This window comes from Oenanthe melanoleuca, chromosome 2, assembly GCF_029582105.1.
Source record: "Oenanthe melanoleuca isolate GR-GAL-2019-014 chromosome 2, OMel1.0, whole genome shotgun sequence".
Taxonomy (NCBI): domain Eukaryota; kingdom Metazoa; phylum Chordata; class Aves; order Passeriformes; family Muscicapidae; genus Oenanthe; species Oenanthe melanoleuca.
Window position 1 is genome coordinate 71,563,850 of NC_079335.1, and position 26,274 is coordinate 71,590,123.

Consider the following 26,274-nt stretch of genomic DNA (forward strand, 5'->3'; position numbering starts at 1 on the left):
TTCCTGCTTTTAATACCTGTAATTGGGTAGACATGTTTTTGTTGGCAATGGAAAAGTAGATTACAAAATTGCAAAGGTTTTATTTAAAAAATAATACAGGAACCCTGTGCAGTCTACAGGCCATAGCTCATCGATCAGCTGATGCCTACATCAGATAGCTAACCCATATTTGGATAGTTGGCATTTATGGGATTTCTTTCTTACAGCCTCTTCTTGCTGCATTTCAGGCGAATCTTTTTGTTGTGCTTCTTAATTAGAAAACTTTTTACCTGGCAGGTAAATACATCGATCCTTCTTAGCAGGATATGGTCTGCCCAATTGACCTCTACTTCTAAATTCATGAAATATACTATTGGACATTAGATGTACTCTATTCACTCAGTCCAAACAGCATGAAAAGAATCTCAGTGTCTTGTTTCAGTTTAGAAAAAAAACAGTGTCTCTTGTTGATTTCTACTTCTCACAAGTACAATTTTGGTACAACCTTTTTCACTATCAGCCACTCAAGATAAAGGGAGGCAATTTGTTGCAATGACACAGAAGACCGAATCTATGCAGGAAAAAAACCTCCTTGAGTTCATAAATATAAAACTAGAAAAAAAAAAAACCCTGGATTAAATCAGATTAGTACCAAGTCCCTTTTTCACCTTAGGTAAGCTGTGACAGAGGTCTCATTCATCAAAGAAATAATGTAAGAGGGATTACCACCACACGGACCTCCTACTTCTTGGCAGAAGAAATATCCTCAAGAAAAACTGTCCTCACAGACAGAAAGAATAAAGAGCAATTTGCAACAGTGTAAGTATCAAGTTTAATTCTGTGCAGAAATAAGGTTTCTGGTTAGCAGAATTAGATTCACAAATCTCTAAGAATACAGTGAGAATAATATTGGAATAAAATGAGGAAAGAAAGGAAAAGGAAAAGGCTGACACAGAATTTATACTTCTACCCTGAACTCAATTTTAGCACTTGAAGGAAGATGTCTGCACCAATTAGAAGGCTTTACCAGCTACCAGGTATTAATAAAATCAGTGGTGATAATCTTCTCCCTAGCTGGTCCAGGGGATAGCTATTGTGCTTGGTATTTAGATCTAAATTGGTATTGTGGCCCCTTTTGTGGTACCACAGGCAGAATCTCTGGAAATAGTCTTGGTGTGTTATTGATAACAAAGGGAGGAACTGAATCAAATCTGCAATTACAGCACCCTATTCCTGAGCTAAATCAACCCTTTTCTCTAGCAACCAAGATTCTCACACTGAAAAAATCCCTGACATCTTTTCAGAGAGACACAGACAACTCATGGTTACCTTACCATGTTCTTTCTTCAGCAAGATCAGATATTAAAATCAAATAGGAGCATGTGTGCAATTCTCTCACTGCAGTATTTATAACCATTAATTTGGACCTAACTTTGCAGTGGTTAAGAAGAGATTGGTTGCATATTCAGAAAACTTTGCCTTCTGGGGCCTTTTCCAAACTCTTACTGCCTTGTGGATATTTCATTCACCCACACCATTATGAAAGTGGTAAAGGTCAGGCATAAAGAGAAACATAGATAGTGCCTGCAAAAAGAGTAAAGCTTTCTTCTTGTTCTTCCTGCTGTTCCAGGAGTCTGGATGTGCTAGATTCTTAACCACTTTGTTAACTAAGAGAAAGGATTGTTTTATATGCAGTAAAACACTGAAGGATAGCCGTGTGAGTGGGTTGGCTTTGTAACTTACTCTTTATTACAAGGTTGGAGATGTCTTGAAGTAATTTTTCAAAACTTAGAAGGTTTTTTTTCCAGACAAGAGGTACTGAATTTGCAACCCTGAGCAACCTGTTGTGGTATAAGGAAAACAAGCAGTTCGTTTCTGGGGAAAATATATAAAAGCTGAAAACTTAACAAGTAGTGTCCATGTGTTTCTAGTTTCCATTCAGCAGTTGGAGTTAGAGGCCAGAGCCCAAACTTAGCTTCTGTTGTGACAGTGTAAGATTATTTTTTGACACTCAGCTGAATGCTGTTTTGCCTTGAAACCTACCTTCTTCAAAGTTTCAAAAAGTAAGAACAAATAAACCTTACTTTTTCAGAGGAGGATAAAATCTAACAAAATCTAAGACGGATTTCTTCTTGCTAGATCCAACCCTGGAAAAGGAGAGTGAGCTTTTGTAACTCAGAAAGGCATAGTAGGAAACAATGGACTTAGTGTCCTGTAGTGGAGAGATGAGCTTCTAACACTTTATTAACAAGAATAAGAGAAGATTTTCATTTAGACTTCCTCTGTGATTTTCCTAAGCAAGTCACCCTCACAGCACTTGGGGCTGGCACCAGGGTCATTGAAGGGTTGTCCCTCTCGTTGACAGGAAAATGTTCCTGCTGTTTGCATTCATGGGGATCTCCATCAGCAGAAATCCACAGAGCTCACTGCCTGCTGGAGATAAGGCTCTTGTCTCAGAGAGATTGTCTGATGCCTCCTTTTTTAGCAAAGTACTGGTTGTTTTTAACTTATTTTGATCTTTTGAATATCAGATGAATTTAGAATTATCGTTTTATTCTTTGGACTAGAAATTCTTCTTAGACTGGCATTTTGTGCAAGTCTTACAAACCTAATCTTAATTATTTCTTTCTTTAAAGCCATTAATGAAAATATCATTTAGAATTTGGCCCAAGCCAGATCCCTACAGGTATCCATCTGAAAAATCTCAGCTCATCAGTGAACCATCACTATCCACTCTAAGAGCAAACACTGACTTGGGAATTTGGTTTATGCCCATAGTATATTCATTGTTTTCAAAATGTCATGTGACTAGTGCCATAAAGATTACTGAGGTAAGAATATATCATAAGTATTACATCATCCTTATCTTCTAAGCCAGTTATATTGTCAAAAAGTAATAGCAACAATCAGAAACAGTGCATGTTTTTTGCTGTTGTCATTCAGTTGCTTATAAATTGATTATTCAATGAATTGAGAGGGCAAGTTGAAGCACAAAATGTAGAATTGATCAATTATACCTTTTTCCCATTGATACAGTTTCCTTTGGAGGGTAAATCTCCTGATGTAGCAACCCTATTTCTTCAAGAATAACTGTGATATTGTCTCAATTACTTATGAGGTACTCCAAAAAGAATTTTATCATTCTCTAAACATTTGAACTTCTCTAACATACCCTTCCACACATTTTGTGGGACTGTGCCCTACATATTCTTTTCAATAAATAATTAAGCACTTAGTCCCACATCGCTTTGGTTGCTGTTGTTGCCTGATCAAAAATTTTATCTGCAGCTTCTTTTTGATAAGACCTTTTATTTGGTTCTTTCTCCTTTTATCTTCACCTAGAGAAATGCAACAAATTTGCCTCTCACCTTATTCTCAGCTTCAGAGAGTGACTTCAAAGCATTCTTGATCTACAGTATAATATTGGTCTCCTTTTCTCCTCTTCATGCTTCCTGAATAAACTGTTTCTGTTCTACTAGACTTCCAATTCTACTAATTTGTTTTACCAGCTTTCTGTGATGTTGATTAACCAATTTTTTTTTGTTATAAAGCAATATTTCAGATCTTTTCTCTACAATTATTCTGCTGTTTTGAGTTTCAGCTGATAGTTATACATATAACTCCTAGGCCAGCACATCAGGGAGGACTATGCTTCAAAATAAATGCTGCATGTGAAATGTTCTGTAGTGAAAATAGTTTGGAAGCTTTCATTGACTATAGCTGTTTATAATGATAGATCCCAGTCTACTGTCAGTACCTGTATGCCAAAGCCACACCTTAAAGACACAAATGAAATACACACCTATGGCAAGTCCATGGAAATATCATGAAGTAGTGACTGCCCTTAAGCCTGTCACTAAAATGACAAGTGGTAAGGATGCTAAACATTTTAATATATCAGATCTTTAATCCTTTATTTTGTTTATTTCAAAGGCAATGATTTCTGTGAGAGGTTTTATGACATCTTCTAACTTTATAAAAGGAGTTTTTTGTATATTTTATTTAGTAGGATAGTGGTCAATGGCTAAGAGTCCTGATAGATATCAGAGAAAAGTGGTGTCCCTCAGGACACCATACCTGTGATATTTATATATACCATCACATACATGTGATATTTAATATATTCCTTAATTCCTTAAAGAGGGATTAAGTGCACTCTCAGCATATCTGCAGATGACACCAAACTGAATAGTGCAGTTGACACACCTGAAGGAAGGATGGCATCCAGAGCCACCTGGACAAGCTCTAGAAGTGTCCCCATGGGAATCTCATGAGGTGCTACAAGAACAAGTGCAAGGTGCTGCAGATCAGCATCAGCACAGGCTGGGGATGAACAGATCAGAGATCAGAGCAGCCCTGAGCAGAAGGACCTGGGGGTGCTGGTGGGTGAGAGGCTGGACATGACCCAGCCATGTGCACTGACAGCCCAGAAACCAAAAGTACCCTGGGCTTCATCCAAAGCAGCGTGGGCAGCAGGGGAAGGAGCTGCACTTTGAAGTGATCAAGGCCAGGCTGGATGTGTCCCTGAGCAGCTTGGTCCAGGTATCCCTGCCCATGGCAGGGTTTAGAACTAGATGCTCCTTAAGATGCCTTCCAACCCAAACCATTCTGGGACTTTGATGTAGGATTGAATGTGAAGGCTTGAGATACAGATCTGTGGTAACAACTCGATGGAAACTCAAAATATGATTTATAACTCCCTGACTTCTGAAGATTTAGCACCAGAATTTCAACTGTCACAGGTGAAGCTTTGGTTTTAAATGCCCAAACCTGCAACTATGATGTTAGTGTTACACTTTGTTCAAGTTTGTTATAGATCAGGGTGTTGTGCCATCATTATGTAAACCTGGATCCTAATTTGGAATTCTCTGTACTGTACAGAGCAATTTTAAAATCTATTTTGACCTCTTAAATTTTTGTAACATATTTCATGCCTTAAATCTAAATGAAGTGATATAATTTTTTTAGGCCTAAATGCAATGCAGCTTAAAAACATTTCAGTGGTAATCTTTGGTGCCAGAATAGAAACAGAAAACCTAGCATGCCTCAAACAGATGGATATATCCATCACGTTGTTTAAATATTTATACCAAAACACATATAAAATCTATGTGTATGATAGAAAACAGTAGTCAGGGAATGCAGAGGTTCAGTTTTATGATAGCTCTCTGACTAATGAGTTGTTTTCATATCATTCTGCTTTTCTAGCTTACACATTTTTTAAAAACGAAACCTTATAAGATGAATTTATCTCTATAAATGGTCTCATTAACTTCAAGCTGATTCTTTTCAGGTGCCACTTTCTTTCCATGTAAATGGCACTTAAGATTTTGTGTAACAGTCTGTAAGATCAAGAATTGATAAAACTGTATGTAAATCCTAGCCTGTGGCACAGACATGCATTTCTTTTTCTCTACAACATGAGCAATTAAAAATAATCCTAGATTGAGCTAAGAAGTCCAGGTATAATCCACAGTTTGTACTTCCACTTCAGAGGTGTGCTTCTTGCATTGATATTTTGCTCTTTGTTGTCTTTCATTCTACAAGCTGCCTACTTAAAATTGTTTGCCACATCCTTTTCTTTTCTCAGCCACACAGGAAAGCAGACAGAGATCCACCAAAGTTCTCGACCACCAGTAGAGCCAAAGTAGATTTTGCACAAACCCACAAGCAGATTTTCCACTAAATGTCAATATAACAACTCTTTCAATTGCTGGAAAATGCAAACAGCAACCAAACATTGTGACTGTAGCATTTGCCCACCTGGGTTCACGCCCACCTGAGTTGGAACAAGTTTGAGCTCACACTTCTGAAGACAAATTCCTCTGCTTCTGGAGAGCTCAGAATGTTCAGGCTGCTTCACAGCAGCAGCTGTGTTACTACTGGGAGTAGGGAGTTTTCAAGATTCATCAGACAGAATAATGGCCATGAGAGCCTGCATCTCTAATCTAGTAATGAAGCAACTTGCTATTGCAATTTGCATTAAGTAGTTCCTGAATAAAAATGAAATTATATTAGAGAATGCTCCTAAGTTACATCTGCTGTGAATTCTTGGTGAGAAGAGAGGTTGTTTCCAACATGGTACAAAGGATAGGCAGAGGTAATTAGGTCTTTTTTGATGCTCTTTAAGAAGAAAAATTGTTAATACCATTCAGATATATTATAGAGGTTAGAAGTTGTAACATGATTGTAGTTTAAATATTTCCCTAGGATTTAAGAATAAAGTATTTTGACTCTTAGCTTGAAAGGATGTGGAAGCCCTTCTCTGCCAATGTCACTATGTCTGTACCAAATGCTACCCCACAGTTCTATATATTATGTGTAAATTATCTTATTATGGAAAAATGACACGATACCTTATTCCAACTGAACACACCTATGCCAGTATTATATATATAAGTATTTGTATAAGTATATATATTCACATATCAGCTAGAGAACCATCATGATGCAACTATTTAGAAGAGTGGCAAATCAAGTCAGCTTTAGAGTTTGCTCATTAATAGCAGATTTTTTTAATGGTCAGATTTTAATATTTGTCATCATTCGTGTATCATTCCGTGTATTCATCATACACAGAACTCTTAATTTTTTGAGAGTCCTACTCTAAATTAGCTGTCAGTATATAATTCCAAGGAGCATGTGCCATATAGTTTTCATTCTACTGTGAAAAATATGTGGCACACAACTCTCAGAAGAAGAGAGCTCTTATGGAAAAAGCCATCTACTTTCTGACTGTCTGCAGAGATGACTCAGCCTCCTTTACATGGTGAGCTTGCCATGGCAGAACAGCTTTGCTTTTCCTGTCATTACAGTGTGACAACTCAAGACAAAGATGCCATTTCCCATCTACTAAGTGATTGTATCATTGTCTGTATAGAAGGAAGTATTAAGTTCCCACCAGGATCAGCATGTTCAATATTAATGCCTCTAATGCTGAAGTGGTTTACTTATTTCTTTAATCAAACAGCCAAGAGAAAACACAATTATAATAATACAAGCCTGAATGGCAAATTAATCAAACCTCTTTAAAGTTCTAATTTTGCAGCTGGAATTTTGCCTGCTGTAACTTAAAGACATTTTGCCAAGTACTTAAGGTGCTCAAAATTTACAAAGCAGGAAGGATGTGAATTTTTTTGGCAAATGTCCTCTGGATCTACTTCAGTTATATTTCTCTTAACTGTGGTTCCAGAGTAACAGTGTTTTGCTAGTTCTCAAAGTATGTGTTTTTCTTACCAGAGAAGAAGAAATGCAGTCAGTAATTTCTCAGTCCAGATGTATTTCCGCCTGACCTGTTCTGAGCTGTTAAATTGAAATGAATAATGAAGGCTATCCTAAGCAAGGACTCAGAAGAACCTGCAAAGTAAATGAAAGTTTGGTTCAGTTTTATAAATGGTTGCCCAGAAAGAACAAGGAAACAAATCCCCTCTGTAAATAGTACTCATTTATTCAAGTGCAGCTTTCTCACTGCACCCCCACCCCTTGATACTGACACACAGACTGCCCAAAGAATAAAATTTGTGGAGCCATTGATCACGTGTGAGCATTTTATGATAACCCAAAAGCATTTGTTTGGACTTTTCCCAGTTTACCTCAACAGAAATTTTACCTTGGGAGAAAATGAATGTCCCTGAGGAGGCTCCTTTTAAAACAGTCCCAAGTGACATTTTTAACGAAGCAAACCAAGGGAATGCCAACAAAGTAGTTGGTCTGGGTTCAATCCACCATCAAATTCTTCCCTAACTCACTTTCTGTGTTAAGGTGGGAAAGTGAATATGTGTGCCCCAGAAAAGAGAATTAGCCTTCACTGAGGCTGTTGTAGGCACACTTTTAAATCCTAAATAGTTAAAAACTGGGTTGGAAATCTGCCCATTGATGCCTGCAGAGTGAGACTACAGGTGACTATTCATCCATCCTCTCCTCTCATCTCCCTCTGCTCCTCATTACTTTCAGCATTTAGACTAAAATAGAGAACCTGTTGTCTACAAAACCTTCCAGGTGCCTTGCTGCAATAAACCCATTCTTCATTTTGGTATTGCTCTTTTTCCTGTTTTGTCTGTCTGTATGTAAGGACAGCCAGAAGAAAATAATGGCAAATCCAAACTAAATTAACATTAATCTGAATGAAATAAATGCTATTCCTGCTTTCACTTACTGTAAGCAAATAATATAAATTGATAATTTGATATCAGGGTGTTAGTCAGGCATTGCAGAGTTACCTCAGGGTTTTTCTCTTTTAGTTTCAGGGTATTTAGCTTTTACTTCTCTCTGTACAGGAAAATTTATGGAAATGGCATGGGAAGGATACATCAGTCATTTTATTTGTGTAGAACACATATCATTTAGCAGGGGTCAGCACCTTGCCAGCATTAACACCAAAGTACTGAAAAATCAGAATGATTAGTAGTGATAATGCTTTAAAAATGAATATTTGGATCGAAAATATCCTTAGCATTCATCGGTAAAACAAGATTTGGACAGTTTAATTTCTATTAGTCTCCAGCAAAAAGTTTATTGAAATGAGTATTTCAGATAAGTGAGCTTCATACAGATGAGGTTGGGTTGAAGTTGACAGGTACCCTATTGCATTACAAATCTCATATCTCATGCTGGGTTGGCAAGAAAAGATGGGACGAGGAGAACACACTTTGACTTTTTTCCAAAAAACAGAACATTCTCCAGTTATTTCAGGGGGAAAAGTGAGTCAACAAGGAGAAACATCCATAAAATCCTCAATAACAAGATGCTCCACAGTTACACACCACAGAGCTCAAGTGTGGAGGCAGTCACAGAGTGGGTAGAATGAAAGGATGGCTGTGCTATATGAGGGCCCAGAAATAGTAGTCATACCTGTTTGGAATATACCAAGAGTGGAAAGAAACCCAGGTTCACCTCCTGCAGCCATGTGAACTGTGGGGACTTCCTCCTACAGTGCTCAGAGTACCTATCCCTGTTTTATCAAGGGTAAGAAACAATTAAAAACTGTGAGATTTAGCAAAAGATCAGAATTTCTTTTTAGATGGGTTGTGCCATATCTTACTGTAGTAGGTAAAATACAAGATTGAGATGTGAGAAGCGTTCTGTAAAGAAAGTGCCTTTTCCTTTCCTCGTGCTGTGATCCCTTTTCAGAACACCCCAAAGGGAAATGGTGGAGCAGATCCAGGACACTTTCTCCACTAATCTGCTTAATTGCACACTCATTTCAGTGAGACTACTATGCTCCACATGCTTGCTGCAGTTCTACAACAAAGCAAGCAAATCACTTTAAACTTTCCTCTCTAACAGCCTTTTTCCTACTCAACTACAATGTGTAGTGAATGGCAAAAATAATTGTGCACAGAGCGAAAACTGATGGAACAGGACAACAAATTTTTCTGCAGTGTTTGCAAATCTGTCACAGTAGCCAGCTTTGCTTTCAGCACTGCATTTGTCTCTGCAAAGGTACTGCTGAGGTGAAACCAAACTAGATCTTCATATCACCTTTTGCAATCTTATTGAAATAAACATAATGCCTTCTTTCATAAAAATGTGATTAATTCTTTCTGTCAAGCAGTACAGTGTAATATTCATGTGATGAAAACTATCTTAGTCTACTCACCAAAAGTATAACTACAGTAGGGAAAGAGACTTTTCATTATTTACATAACATTGAAGACAATTTGTGTCTTTCATTTATCTATTATACTCTACTAATGAATAAATGACTAAATTGAATACCTCACTCTCTAATTGCAATTAAAAAAAGGAAGTAATCACTCAGGGATGCTACCAGAATTAACCTTCTTCTGTAGTTAATTTAAGCATATGTAGTATAAATAATCTTATTTGAGGCAGATGGACAGCTCATAAACAATTCATTCATTCGTTTACCAAAAAAGATTTTGAGTTACAAATACACAAATGTATTTATCTCAGGATCTGCTGCAGCTAAATTGGGAGCTTGTACATCTTGCACATTTTAAAATTATGTTTATTTTCTATTTCTTCAATCAATAACAAAGGGTAATACATTGATCTCACAGACAGAGATAAATAAAATTTGTTTAACATAAAAGTGAAATTTATTTTAAAATAAAAAATAATATATATGGAATAAAACATTAATGAAATCTCAGAAGAAAACAGAAGAAAATGTAGTTTGTGGTTTTTTTTCTTGAAATGTCACGTTGCAGGTCAAAGTCTGAGCCCTGCACAGTTCACATCATTCTTAGTCTAGCTCACTGCACAACAAATGTCCTGAACCTAAAAGTTTGGATTTATACTTGAAGCAAAAGTTCCAAAGGCTCAGGTGATGATAAAACCAACTGACCACTGCTATTCTTCTTCTATAGCAAAAGAGTTTATGAAAATAAATCTCTTAGGCCAAGTAATATCACAGGAAGGCCCATGGCAAGCACTAATCTAAATCACTCACTGGATCAATTATCAAATGTGTTTGGATCTAGGGAGCAAGGCTAGAAGGACATGAAATCTAAAACCCTACATCCTCCAAGCTAGGAGTTTAACAAGCAAATACAGTAATTTAGGGTTTTAGATTTCATGAGCACAAACTTTGTGTCCCTGTCTGACCTGATGAGTGAGATTCTTCACAAGAATTCTTTGGAAGAGCAGAACTGGAGCAGAAGCAGAGGGATTCCCTGGCACATGTTGCTGCTCAGACACTCCCTCCACCACCAAAAGAGAGGGGCAAGGCACGCTGTTGACATGAAAAGAAGTGAGGAGGGATGACAGTGAACTCACTTCTGTTAGCTCAGCACTGACATGCTGACTTCAAGTGCACAGAACAGTTGTGCAGTATGTCAACACGGATTTAAAGGTTTGAGTCTTTGTCATCAGGTCAGCTAAGGTTTTGACATTTCTACCCTAGTCAAAATACAGTTTTCCAAGTAACACATATTCCTTGTTGTTTTTTCTTTTTCCCCCAAGTGACCTGGTTTTTTTCTGGTTTTTTTTTTTTTTTTTTTTTGCTTGCTTTTCAGTTTTGACATATTTTTAATATGTTTCTTTTTAACTTCCAATGCACTAGTAAATCATTTATTATTTCATGTAAAAAACAGTATATTTAACAAATTTGACCTAGTAGGCAATGTATCTCCCTTTACCCACTGTTATATCTTTCAAATTCAGAGATAAACAATGAGGGTAGCTTTAATGCCCTAGAAATCAATTAGTTTATCATCTAGAAAAATACATTTGAGACTAATAGAGTATCCTAAGGCAAGAGAGCTTCTCAAAATTTCATTCTTTTCCTACTAGCAAGTGTCTTCAATTCTGTCATTGCTTCTCTATATCTCTATATCTCTATATCTATGTGGTGTAAGTTGAATTTGTATTCAGGTCATGTTTCAAGTTGGAATATGGACTGGCATCAAGAAAGTATAAAAAATTACAGTTTCAGCTGACCCAGAATTTCTCTAAGTGAAAGCAAAGATCAGTGGTGATACACAGCAATCTTACAGATTAAATCTTTATAAAGCATAATGACCACTGACATCCAGACAAACAAGTTTTCTCTCAGTGAAGATTTTTAAGCTTTCATTCAAGATCAAAACCAAATATTTTTTATTTCTGAACTTGGATTTTGGAGTTTTTGATTGTGAACTTTGCAAGAATATTTAAAATTAATAAATTGCATTGCATGCCTATAATAATCATACAGACAGGAAAATAAGGGTATTTATGATCTACCAAAGATAGAGCACAGGCCATCAATTAATGAAGACAGGAAGATCTGTAATCTTTCTATTTAGTGTTTCTGTATCACCTGCAATTTTAAATGAAAAATTCGATACATGACATTTAACATTAACAGAAATATATCAGTAACTTAAAAGATAACAATTCCTATGATAATCTCAATTTTAGCATTTTAATATTAGGCTATTTAAAGAACACAGTGAAGCCAGTGCTGGCATTGTAACATACTTTTCACTAAAGGATTTAATAATATTTGAATAAACACTATGATGCTTAAATCTAATCTAATATATATAGCCTGCAAAGATGGAATTTTCATCAGCAAAAATATTGAAATATCTTTACAGTCCTATTGCTTACATGTGTATTGGAAATTGTAGAATATAGTTTATATAATGAGGGAACAATTTCTTTGAACATATTTCTCATTCTTAGTTACCTAGAGTCTGCATTTTTCACCTGGAAAATATTTACTATGATATAATTTTATATGCACAGAATCTCTGTGCATGCCACAATATTTTTTAATCATATAGAAAATATGGTGCAAATCTACAATCTCTGAACCTGTGGAAGAGAAAAGAAGGCAGACTGTGCTACACTGAATAGTAAAACAAGATGTACTGGATGGTCAGAGTGATATATTTTACACCCAGCTCTAATTTTCATAACACCTTTATATTGACATGATCTGCAGCTTAGAATAAGGACAGTCCTTTGTTTTATGGAATGGGAATATTAGGGATCAAAGAAAAATTAGATCTCTCAAAAAAAAAAAATTTTTTTCAGCTAAGCCAGTGAATTTACTTTCTCTATGGATATGCAGCAAATGTGCCTCTTACAGAAGCAGTCTGATGAAGCCTTGTATCTTCTTAAGAACTAATATATCTGGGACTAAGAAATTGCTTTTCTTAGTTTACTTTTTTGGTGTTTTATTTTGTTTGTTTGTTGGCTTTTTTGTTGTTTTGTTTTGATTTTGGTTTTTGGTATTTAATTGTGCATTTGCTCTTTAAGGATCTATACAGGAACCTTAGGAAGGGAGCAATGATGGCAGGTGGGGCAGATGCTTGTACTTCTAAAGAACTAGAAAACAATTTCATGTGACCAGGGGCTGCTACAGCATCCTCTGTTAGACTGCAAAATCATCTGAAATGCATGCACAATCTCCTGAGCAAAAGCCAGACAGAGAGGCTTTTCCAGCTCTTTGTTGTAAGTGTTCAAAACTAAGCTTTCAGAAAGGCTATTGTAGTATGGTTAAAAGAAGTCCTTTGGTTGAAAATCATCCTTAAAATATATAACTCTAAGCATCCTTAAAACACATAACTCTGAACACTTTAATACAGATTGCTGTGACTTAAAATACAGCTAAAGGTAAAAGGCAGCTTTAAGAAAATTCATTTTTCCTAATAGGTGTTGCAAAGGGCCACACATAATCAATATGTCCTAAAAAGATATTATTGCTGGTTCTGTGGTCAAAACTGACTTTTGCACTTCATCTTGGAATTCCATCACAGAATATTTTCTCTAAAATTAAATTTCTTCGTCTATATATAAAAGACTTACTGTATTGAGATGAATTCTAATTCCTCAGTGACTCTCAAAATATTTTAATTAGACAGTTTAAGAAAAATATCCTGTTGTTAGAATGCTTTTTGTGAATGATAATAATCTACTGCCAAAGACAAGAATGATAATAATCTACTGCCAAAGACATTTGTTACAGAAAGCAGTGCAATTAAACAAATTTTAGAAATCAAGAAAAATAAGGAGGAGAACAAATATTTTATTGGGGTAAACTAATTTATTTTAAAAAATTATTTTTCTGCTAAGGAAGGATTCTGAAAATGATTGGGCTTTTCTACCAGTTTTTTCAAACTTCTGAATAGCTATGATAGCTCTGAATAAAGACATAAGTTAATACATAATTATATGTTAACATAGAGTGAATGGTTAGAAACTGTTCTAAACACCTTGGTTAATTAGGATGGCATAATAAACAGACAAAATTTTAAAATTTTAAATGACTTCGGAAAGGGCATTTATTTTTTTTAATTTGCTTTCCCACCAAATCCTTTCAAAAAGAACATGTGAGAAGTTTGGCTGACTTGAACCTTTATTTTTCATTGACAGTTTTTTGACCAAAAGAAAATTTATTTTTCTGTCTTGTCTAGAAAATTTAAATTAACTTCTTATGTGCTAGCTACAAATGATATCGTGTTTTTTGTAAGAGGTTTTTTTGTTTGATTCCCCCCTCCTTTTTAAATGAAGGGAGTAGGGCATATAGATTTGTTGCTTTTAAAACTTGAACCATCAAAAATAATTACAAACCTCTTTCTTATGGATTACTTTACACAGCAAAACACAAGAATATTTTTCTTAGCTATTTCTTATTGTGTTTTGCTTTAATGATTTCTTATAACAGGACTACCTAGATAATACTTGTAAAGTATCCACCCACAGATAAAAAAATTCTATGAAATGAGAATCTGAAAATAGCTTCCTTATTATCTAGTAAAAATAAACATAGGGACAATGTTGTTTTATTTTGTTGTTGGATTTAACACTCAAATTTTTTCATTAAATAATAAAATCAATTAGAAAACCATACAACTTCTATATGTCATTAATAAGTACAAAACAGCTAAAAACCTGAATAATGATGATATTAAATTATATTTCATCACTGTTGGAACTTGTTCCTCATTCTTCTTTTGAAATTCAGGAAATTTAATCTGAAGGAAAGGTGTAGAATAGATTGAGCAGTATCTGACAGGCCTTTATCAAAGTATCATCTTCACCCATTTTTTGTATTTATTTTGGAACAGTTCAGGTGGATTACTCACCTTTTCCTGAACTCCTCATGTAAAGTAACAAGTAAATTCTTGGCTAACCTTTCTGCTTGACAAATTTAGAATGTTTTCCATGCTTTTGTCTTTATGGCATTTTTCCAATTCTTTTGTATCAGAATAAACAGGACCATGCACAGCCAAGAGACAAGATGATGCTCATCTTCTTTAATCTGTAGTTAATTTGTGAATTTCATATCCAAGAGGTGAAATTAATTAAATAGAGACTCTGATATAGAAAGTGCGTCCAGGAAACCAGTCTCTGGGTGGTTTTGGCTTTTTTTTTTTGTTTTTTGTTTGGATTTTTTTTGGTTTTTTTTTTTTTTTTTTGTTTGTTTTTTTTTTGGTTTTTTTTTTTTTTTTTGTTTTGTTTTTTTTGTTTTTGTTTTTTGTTTTTTGTTTTTTGTTTTTTGTATTTTGTTTTTTGTTACTGTAATTTGCCTAATGGTTTCCTCCCTCCTCTAAAAGCTAGTGGTATGTCTGGTGTCTCAGATGAGTATGTCTAATAATATAGTAAGGTCTATCTTTCCCAGTTACATCAGCTGAGCTAATAAAAGACATAACTTTTCTCCACAAATTTTATTGTGTTCAACTATAATGAAGAAAACCACACAGCTGCAGAAGAAGAAACACTCACATTTAATGTTCTTATTTTAAAACATAGGTATATGTATTTATGACACTCTTCTGATTACTGTACTTAAAATGAAACAGAAATGATCAGGCTCCTAAACAACCACAATCTGAGGTCTGCAGTATTATGGAAATTGATGCAATTAATGTTTTTAAAGGTGCACTAAATTTAAAATCATCTTCATTAATGGCACAGTTTCATTCCAACTGCCTTTCACTTTTTGCAAGTGTGATTAATATTACTGCCCACTAGAAAAACTTCTTATAACCATTCATTGAAACAAATTTGAAATGCAAAGATTCAGTTATACAGTAAGACAGGGTGAAGAATTTCACCAAAATGGTAAATACACTCAAACCATGGATTTTAACCACTGCAGTTTCTATATTGCATATAAGTTTGGGCAGTGGTATATGTTATTTTTTTTCTCTGAATAACTGGTTATTTACTTATAATGACTCCTACTTCTTGCAACAAACCACATTAATAAAAGGATGGAAATAAACAAAACCATCTACTGCAGCATCAACTATAGGGAGAAACCTGAGGGGTGTCCAGACAATGGCCTGAAGTGTTGTGGGAGGCTTTATGGGGTTTCAGAGCTATAAAACATTCTTTATTCAATAGAAGATCTTATGGCTGTTCTTCTGACAAAGACTCATTTGCTCAGAAGTAATAATTTTGGGTAAAGCAAATAAGGTCTGAGAAAAATTCAGAATTTCTGGCACTTAATGAATCTATCTTGCTTCAAAGTTTATAAAAGAAAAAAATTTAGACAACAGAAAGCATTTTAATTTTTTTTTCATAGGTTTATGTCGTAAATCTCCTCGCTCTTATCCTGTGAGTGTCTACTTTGTGATATGAAGGAAACATAGATTTTACATAAATTTGTCCCAAACAGTTTCACTTAGGTGTTATTTTTTATCTTACAGCATTTCCACTGTTATTTATGTTAGAAGAGTTTTCGGAATCTACTGTCATGCTTCTGATACAAAAACTTCTGCTATGCCACCAAAACTACCATCCTCAGCCTAAACTGCAGGTACTGTGAGATAAGACACCCACTTGCAAACCATTGTCAAACTAAGTCTTTATTTTTCGAGAAACCTCAAAGAGGGTATTTGCTACTGGCAACATCCTGGGTTTGTCTCATAACAAGTATTCATGGCCTTACATCAAGAACAGCTGAGTAGCACAATAGGTAATTTTGTCCCTGTGTTTTACTGATAACCCAGCTGCCATGGCTCCTGGATGAGCATCAAAACTCTGAAATCGTGCATTGTTTTGTCATTGTCTGGGCTTGACAGCTGGGATGGCATCTGAACCAGGTTGATACAGCCCCCTTTCCAGGATTTCAAACACATTTGCTGTCTTATCTGAAAGAAAGCTTCTTTGCCTTATGTATATGAAGTGGTTCAGATGGGAGCACTCAGGGAGTGTGGGAGACTCAGGGGAGTCATGACTCCTTGGAGAGGCACTTCTTCACTCATTGATATGGACTGTAAGCCTGCAGAAAGCTGAATATGCTCAAAGCAGGTAGTGCCAAAACTGCTTGATGCCACTGCCAGAGCCTCCTGCCAGCACTAGCATTTTCAGTAGGTCTCTGTGCTCTGACCTGTTTAGAACACGGTTTGAAAACAGCTACAATATTCCCTTTCTCTGGACAGTTTTGAAACACCTCAGCTTACAGGATGGGATAGCTTCAAACAGCTTCTAGAGTTTATTGCAGTATCTGGCCCCTTATAACAACTGTGGGTACCAAGGGCTCTGTTCAGCTAAATAAAGATAGCGCAACAAACACCACTGAGACAATTTTTTATTTATTTTATTTTATTTTTAAGCCATTTCAGCCCTATCACTCTTATATATTGTGTAAGCCTCAAGAACATTCCCAGCTTACAGTTCTTTTGAGGGGCATAGTTCTGTGTGAATTAGACATTTGCTGATAGTTTGATTTCAGGGAGACATCATACATCACCCAGTCACTTAAACTCACTGTCAGCCACACATCAGTGTCTCCACTGTGTTGTCCAATTACCTATCTCATTAAAAAGTTGCAGAAAAACCACACCCTACCATACTGTCTCCACAGACATTCTTTGAATGAGTCATTCTTTGAAATAGACAGTTTAATAACAGGAATTGTGCCCAAAACTTTTAAGTGTAGATCTCAGTGAATGCTTTCCTTCACTATATACAATTTTGTTTATGTAGTCCTTTCAGCTAATTGTGCATCCTCATTTTACTATTTTATAAAACCCCCAATATTATTTCTATATGTCATGGTACAAGAAAAACTTTAATTCACCATAAATTGCAGGACCAGATGGCTCGTTCTCCACCAGTAAAGTTTCAGGTTTTATTGCAATAATTCTTTAAAATTTTTGAAAAATCCTAATGGTTCCTACTTTGAAATCTATTCACATCCAAGAAATTCTATCTTCATTTATTAGAATTATCTGCTTCAGAGTTTCTTGGGTTCCATTTTTGATATATTTATTTCATATATTTGATTTCTCTGTGTCCTTTGTGTGATTTTAAAATCTCAGTTATATGGATTAACATTTTTACAACTTCAACTTACAATTGGGACATTAGGCAATATACTGAACAAAGGTACTTGAGCTACTAAGAGTATATTACCTATTTCCTGTATTGCATGAGTCACATGCTAGGGAAAAAAGTTTCTAGTCACATTTCTAGTCACAACCCCAAAAATCATATAGGAGAGGAAAACCAGGTTTATCAGTCTTGCTTTCCTGCCTGAGCCCTACAACATTTTCTTCCAAAACTCCCTACAACCTAGTGATTCCACGATTAAAAAAAGCTATAAAAACACAGGTCAATCATGCTGGAAAGCAACAGTCTCCTGCAGAGCATTTTGTTACTTCTTACAGTTGCTACAGAAAAAAAAAAGATGTTGTAATCCCAATCCTAGGAGCACAGAAGGACAACCTGGGGACTGGAATAAACTGAATTTTTGGTCTGATTATGCTGAATGAAGAGTTGCTGCCTGGAGAATTTCCCAGTAGGAACACCTGGAGAAACATGGTTGAATGACTTCTGACAGAAACATAGATTAGTGCTGTTTCAGGGAAAGGAAAGCTGGTGGAATGAAGGTCAAGGACAAAAACCACTGGCCAGGAAATACTTGTCACATTGTAATGTCATTACCCAAAACTTCATCTGAAAGACATCAATGTACAGCAATGTTTACAAATACACTGGGTGCTGTGAAGCAAATGAAGACAGTCTGCACTGTGGGTCAACATCAAAATCAGGGTCTGAATACAATGAATGGAGAGGGGACCCTATTCCAGTGACAGTGTTTTGATTTTTTGCACCTCCCTTCTCTGCCTTCTTGACAGTGTTTGTTAAAGCAAAGTAACACAACTTGTTTTTAGCTGCTCAGAGGAAACCTGGAAGAAATAGTCTATGACTGCTTCTGAAGAAAATGAACAGGAAGTGGCCCTTAAAAGAAATATGTGCCCAGTCTGTATGTGGATGCACACATACAGCACTCTTATCCTTGCCACATGTAAAGGGAAAGGTGTTGCTGCAGAGAGTGAGGGAGTAACATGCCAAAATAAGAGATCCCACTTTACAAAGAGCAATGATATTGTCAAAACTAATCTCTCAGGTGTAGGAATTCCATTTCAACATGCAGTTTATGTCTCAGCCACAATGGATCTACATCTGTGTAGGGCATACCAGCTGCCCACCCAGATAACAACCTGTAGGCCAGCAAACATCAGACTGACAGCCATGATAGCAGTAGGATGTTCATTCCCAGGCTTGCCTTGTGTTTTCTCATAGGAAACCCTTACAGTTTACACAGCAAGAACAGAAGCAATGGCATCAGATGCAATAGAGTAAATTATCTCAGATGATATTGCAGCAGGACTAAGATTAAATTTCCAGAGTATTAATTTTATTTCTGCAATGACATTACAGAGATGTAACTGGCAATTGTAGAACAGTGTAAAGAGACTTCCATTATGTGATTGCTGTGCCAATATAATTAACATGTTTGGAAATGTTCACAATTTAGCAATGATCAATTGTAGGGAGTTTACACTGGCTAGATGCCAGGCACTCACCAGAGCTCCTCTATCACTCTCCTTCTTAGCAAGACAAGCAGGAGAAAAAATTGCAAAAGATTCATGGGCTGAGATAAGGGCTGAGAGAGATCATTCACCAGACACCAACAGGCATAACAGACTCAACCTGAGGATATTAACTGAATTTATTCCTAACAAGACCAGAGCAAGAAAGTGACAAGTAAAAGAAATCTTACAAATACCTTCCCCTCCGTTCCTCTTTTTTCTATCTCCTCCACTTCAGTGGCAAAGGGAGATGGGAAATGGGGTTTATGGTCAGTACATGAACTGTAGTTCCTGACACTCCCCAGGGAGAGGAGTCCTTTCCCTGCTCCAGCACAGGGTCCCTCCCATGGGAGACAGCCTGCCATGAGCTTCTCCAATGTGAGCCCATCCACGGACAGCAGCTCTCCATGAACTGTTGTAATGCAGGTCACTCTTCCATGGGGTCAGTACTTCAAGAACAATCTCCCTCAGAGTGGGTACCACACAGGGCCACAATCCTACCAGGAAATCTTCTCCAGTGTGGGCTCCTCTCTCCATGGCAGAACCCTGCCAGGACAGTGCTCCAGCACAGGCCTCCCATGGGGTCACAGAGTCACTTAGGCATCCACCTGCTGTGGTTTGGGGCTCCTCCATGAACTGCAGGTGGATCTCTGTGTTCCCATGGGCTTCCATGGGCTGCAGGAGCACAGCTTATTCACCATGGGCTGCACCAGAGTCTGCAGGGAGATCTCGGCTCCAGCATCTGGAGCACCTCCTCCTCCTCCTTCTGCACTGACCTTGGTGCCTGCACAGTAGTTTCTCTGACACATTCTCACTCCTCTGTTCTCTGGCTGAAATCAGATTTCCACAATATTTTTTTTTCCTTTTTCAGTATTTTATCAGAAAGGCAATACTATCATTCCTGATTGACTCAGCCTTTACCAGCAGTGGGTCCATCCTGAAAACAGCTGGCAATGGCTCTTCCGAGCATGGGGAAACTTCTGGCAGCTTCTTACAGAAGCCACCTGGGTAGTCCCTCTTCTATTAAACCATGGCCACACATCCAATCCACCAATTCAGTCCACTGAGTTGCTTAAACATGAAGAAAAATGAGCTATAAACAGCACAGTCTATTTCTCATTCTAATTTCCAGCAACACTCAACAGCTTTAAAAGGCCTTATATGCATCTTTTTCTCCAAAGCAAAAGTCAGGAAAAATATGTTTAGAATTTCAGTTGTTAGGTTCTCAGTTTTGTGCACTTATTGAAATACTACCTATAAAAACACATTTCACACAATTCACACGATATATTCCTCTTTTACAATTTTTCAAAAAATAAATGAATAAATAAAGAAATCACGCAGGATACACTTAATCTCTCAAATATATTCACATTTGGAATTCCAAAAAGGGATTTTCACTTGCTTCTATAGGAGCATACTCCTATTCTATGTACCATTGGAGTCCTAGCTGGTACTTCAGAACAGTTCACGGTGGAGTGGGGAGAAATACTTCAAGCCAAAATATTTCTTACTAGTTATTGCATTGTGGTAGGAATATTATTTTGCTAATCACTACTACACCACATGCTTAATCTCTCTGGGCCTTGCCTTGCCCAGGACCTGCTTGGACTTGTCCTTGTGTCAACTTTTCTCCATCTCTGACTTTCCATGGGTCTAAACATATCACTGGAACAGAAGCAAGGAGTCCTTGGGGAGTGAGAACATTACAGATTTGGAATGGGTATAGAGACATACAGCTGTTCCCTGTGGTTCAATAAAAATCCTTGAAAGAGCAGAACACTTTAAAAAAGCTTAGACTCTGCCATTCACCGGAGCACTACTGGATTCTGCTGGACAGTAATAAATAGGAGAATATAACCTTTATTTTATGACACTATAAGTTGCCTGGTAGAGTCAAAAACAACTGTCATGGAAGAACCAGTTGATCTTTAAGTTGACTTCTAAATCACTGCTTCTCTATAACACACCTAGAGATGTTAAAGTTCAGTGGAATAAACATGCTCACTCTCTACTGAATTAGAAGTTGAAATGCTTTTGTCTTCCCAAAAGAAGAGCATCAGTGCAAAGTTTTACTGGTTTCAACATTACTCTCTGTCAGGTGCATCACTGAGCTCTGAGAAGTGTTCTGCTGCCAGATATCCTTGCTGCAAAACAATGTGTTTTGCAGGGAGCTTCAGTGTGACTAAACTCATAGGGAGCCTAATGATGTGCATGTCCACTGTTTGGTTGCTAATATCCTCATAGCTCAATTTCCACAATCCCTCTTTACCTATCCTGCAATTTAATACAAAAGAAAAGAACTTCCCATAGTTCATCAATCTTTTTTTTCTTGCTGTCATTCTGCTGTCAAACCCACAGATCCATCAAGTGCTTATCTCAGCCTTTACAGAGAAGCTCCACAGAGAACACAATAGAAGAGTTATGGAAATAGGTTAGATCTGAGATTTTTAATTATCTTTTCTTCTATGCTTTCAATCTTCTATGCTTTCAATCCTCACTTTAAGTAAGTTCTTGCACTGTTCCCACTGTCTCACTCTGGAAGCTTTCCAGTATTTAACTTGACAATATATCCTTTCTCATGAGAGTTTGAGGTCTTTTAACTTCTTTTGTAGTCTAGGCATTATGATGAAATTTAGCTTTTATTATTTCCTTTTTTTTCCCCCCTCAGAAGCTCCTAGTGATCCTGTTGGACTTGAGGATGAACGAAGAGGGAAGAGAGAGAAAAAAGTTCAAAATAAGGCCAGGTTTATTCTACAGTCTGTCTGAAATCATCAAGCATCAAGCACCTGTGAAAAAAGTCATAGAAGCTCTGGAAATTAGTCAGCAGCTCTCCATCACACATTTGAAGACTATGCAATATATTAGTAAATGAGAACCTCTTTAGTATGATAGATTATGATATGAATATTTTTTAAAAATAATGATTTGGTTTCCATAACAATATATATACACCTAAGTTAATTTTGATTTTCATTAGGCTCTGAAATGTTTGACTCTGTTTTAGGAAAGTATTTGTGCAGATATGTGCACAGTAGAGACAGAAATTATTTCCTGTGTTACTCTAATCTCATTTATTTTAATGTGTGTCATTTCAGGGGTTTTTGTTAACTGCATTGTTTATACTACTTCTAGGAATTAAAAAGAATTCTGTAGTTCAAACCAAGTGCTTCCTTTATCCAAAGGAAAAAAAAATTAAAATTTACCAGGTAGAAGAATTTTCATTGCAGAGCAGAAATTAGAACAGTGAACATATAAACAGAGGTGTATAGTAACATTATAATTTTCCATCTAAAGAATAAACATCGGGCTTCAGCCAACAAAAGCCTAGGTACCTGAGATACTTCCCAGAATACAGCAATTTCTGAACACCCTTTGGTTTTCTCTTGCAAGAAATAAACAGCTGATTCTACGCTTAAAAAGATTGCCACTAAACACAGTAGCCAGTTTAGACGATATTGAAAAAAATAAGTTAAATAATTTCAACTTTTGATTTCTCCTGGAATGGGTATAGAACTTGCAAAATCTGAAGAGTGACACTAAAAACCAAAGCACAGGATTTAGCTCAGACAGTCCTCAGAAAACAGGAAGTTTAGCTATAGAATCATAGACAAGGATCACTGAGTCTCCAACTCCTCGCCTGCACAGGACACCCCAGAGTCACACCATGTCCCTGACAGCATTGTCCAAATGCTTCTAGAACTGTGTCAGGCTTGTGACCCCTTCCCTGGAGAGCCTGTTCCAGTGCCCAAACACCCTTTAATTTCCAACCTAATCCTCCCCTGGCAGAACCTCAAGCTCACATTCTGTCACTGATCACTAGAAAGGGAAGATAAATACTTGCCCTTTCAATTCCTCTAGTGAGGAAGCTGTAGACTGCTATGGCATATTCCATCAGTCTCATCTCCAGGCTGGACAAGTCAGGTGACCTCAGCCATTCTTTGTATGGCTTCCCCACAAATATTTAATTTTCAGTCTTACTCTATGATTTAATGAGCAGTGGGTTGAAGCATACATGACCTGAAGTCCTTTCCAGACTGCATTATTCTGTTTCCAGTCTTCACCTTTGATAAGAAGATGCTGATTCAGAAAAGTTTGGATGTTCCAGCTCCAGTGGGAGACCCCATATGCTAAATGAATAAACACATAACTCTGATTTAACTGGATCAACAAAAAATCTTAGAAAAAACCAAAGCATTGGGGATTTTTATGATACAGAAACTCTGTCTGATTTAAAATAAAAGCTAGAGAGGATTGGTGCTTGAAGTTACACAGTTCATAGCAGCATCTTTGTTAAACTTTTGTGAAAGTAACAGAAAATAGCAGAACTTCCCCTGAACTTGAGATGCAGTATGAAACATGCATAGGAATCTCAAAACATTTTCTGCCCGAAATTATTTGAGACACAAAAGTTAGAGCAGTGGAAAAGAGACAACTATCCATTTTTATCTCTCCAATGAAAAGTTGGAGAAATGAACCCTGGTTGCATAGGAAAAAGTCAGTCCTTCCTATGTAACAAATGCTGGCATCTGTAAGATGGATAAAAGCTGTTACTTTGATGATATATATTCTTTTCAGATAAAAAATCTGTGTCCTTACTAGATAACTTCTGTGCATGTTACTTTCTTGCCACATAGGGGTAATGCAAGTTCCTAAATTTATCTTCTCTGTATTTACCTGATGTTTCTTTTGCACCTCTAAATTGTCTCAGTTCTAGCACATAGTGAATATAAAATTGTTTTAATTTGAGCAGTAAATGTGCTAAAGGAAAGGAAACTTGAAAAAACAAAGAAGACGTGCTACACATTGTGTTAAAACAAGAAATCACAGCATGTATTTTTCATGTTGCTCTTTTCTGGGATAGGGTAAATAAGAGATTTACTTAATCCTGGCAAGATGCAAGAAAAACTGCACTAGGCTGGTCCTGATCAGCCACTGAAGACTCTGAGAAGGAAAACACAAAGGGCACAATTTGAAAACAAAAATTGACATCAGTATTGGAGTCCAAATTTATATATTCATCTAGAGTTTTTCTTTGATTCAGTGTTGCCCAACATCAAGATGTTGACTTTCCATCAAAAAGATCTGGATCAGGCTGTTACTATTGTAATTTACTGGCTGTGGTTGTTACTGGAGAGCTTTATGTATCTGATGGGGGTATTTGATCTAAAAGATTATTGATGTACACTGAGTGATCGTTCAAATATATCTCTGACTGCAGCAAGCAAGCTCTTCAAAGACAGCAATGTTTTCTCTTTTTCTCCTAATACATTATTCATTACTAATCTGAGTGTATCAATTGGCTTATAACTTTGAAATAATCAGAGACTTTATATGAATTATAGGCCACTGTGATCTTCATATCACTAACATTTATAATTAGTGAAAGGGCTTAGATTTTCTTCTGACTTGTGACTAGTCCTTGAGTATTTAGACAGTCTTCAGACGTATCTGCTCTGAAAGAATGGAGGAAACATTGAAAAGAAGGGCCAATGAAATCTTCTGTGTGAAGAGGACCTTTTTATAGTTTTTTTAAGTTCAGAAAAAATTGAGTGCCATTTTCACAGATGAAAATTGTGGCTTAAGAGGTGCCTGTAGAAAAAGCATCATGAATTCAGCATAAGCCAGCACTCTGACATTTTAAAAATTTAAAAATTGTAGAGATTTAATGCATTTTACTGTGTCAGGTAAAGAATATAATGTCATCAATACTGAGGAGAAAGGTTGAAAATAATATCTGAATATCTTTTAGCTACTTAATTCAGCACCATTATTATCCATGACCTAATTAAATAAAACTTGAGATTTGACTTCATCATACTGATGGGAGGGAATATTTGAAAAATAATGTTCCATTTTGCCAAAAGGCTGAAAGTTTTGTGCCAACAAAATTACAAAAAAACAAAACAAAAAACACAGTCACAGAAGGTGAGTACAACAAAAGGGAGAACAGTAAAAAAATATCTAGTATTTTTTAGGAGGCATGAATTAATTACAGCTTGTAAAAAGCAAACTATGAGATTTCTATATTGACATATATTATTTGAAACTTGTGAGATCTGAACTTTTCAGTCACATAATTTGATGCAAAGGATGTAATCTATGTTTTTAAACAGTTCTGACCTCAGGTACTTGGAAAACATATAATTTTACTGATTACAGGTGTCAAGATTTTGGTAGCAGAGGGGGGCTGCAAGGGTAGTATCAGTGGTGGGAGACAGTGAGAGGTGAGAGAAAAAGTGTGATAAATGGCCCTTTGAGACCTGAGGGGAAAGCAGTAGGGGTGTAGGAGGAGCTCTGGGTACCTCAGCAGAGATGTCCCTGTGCCCCTGCAGAGTCTCTGGTGGAGGATATGGTGCCCTGTAGCTCCTGGAGACTGGGTATCCACACTGCATCGCCTGGAGAACCCCTCTGTGTGGGTGGATATTCCCTGAAGAACATGGCTCATGGAGTCCATGCTGGAGCAGGTTTATCCTTAAAGATTGCAGCTGATAAAAAGTATCTTGATTTTTACATCAAAGGTCTAAATAGCACATCATGGTCTTAGCAGTGCTTAAGAAAGGAAGAATATAACTTAGCCATCCTTTTGGTATGACTGCAGTAGCTTTAAGCAGAAAATGAAAAATCATTCCTTACACACTTTCTCTATATTCATTATTTTATTACAGTCATCTGTTTTCAGCTTTTTATAGAGAAGTACTGCAGTTGGTTTCTTGTCTTCTGCAGAAAGCACTTCTGAACCCTGTTGTTATCTTCTCTGTAGCCCTGGTCAAAGGGGAAAATAGGTAAAGAGAAGTGCAAGCAGTACACAAGTTGTGGTAGCAATGAATTTACTTAGTGGGATGCCATTATGTCTGTTCTTTTCTCTGTAATTATTTGAGCATTCTGTGAAGAGTGAGATGATAACTACAATGATTACAATCTTCTTCTTAAGCAGTGGTAGCTACTTCTGAACCATAATAGTGTGTTTATGGTGTTGTTTATGCTCCTATGTTGTTTTTTTTTTCTCATG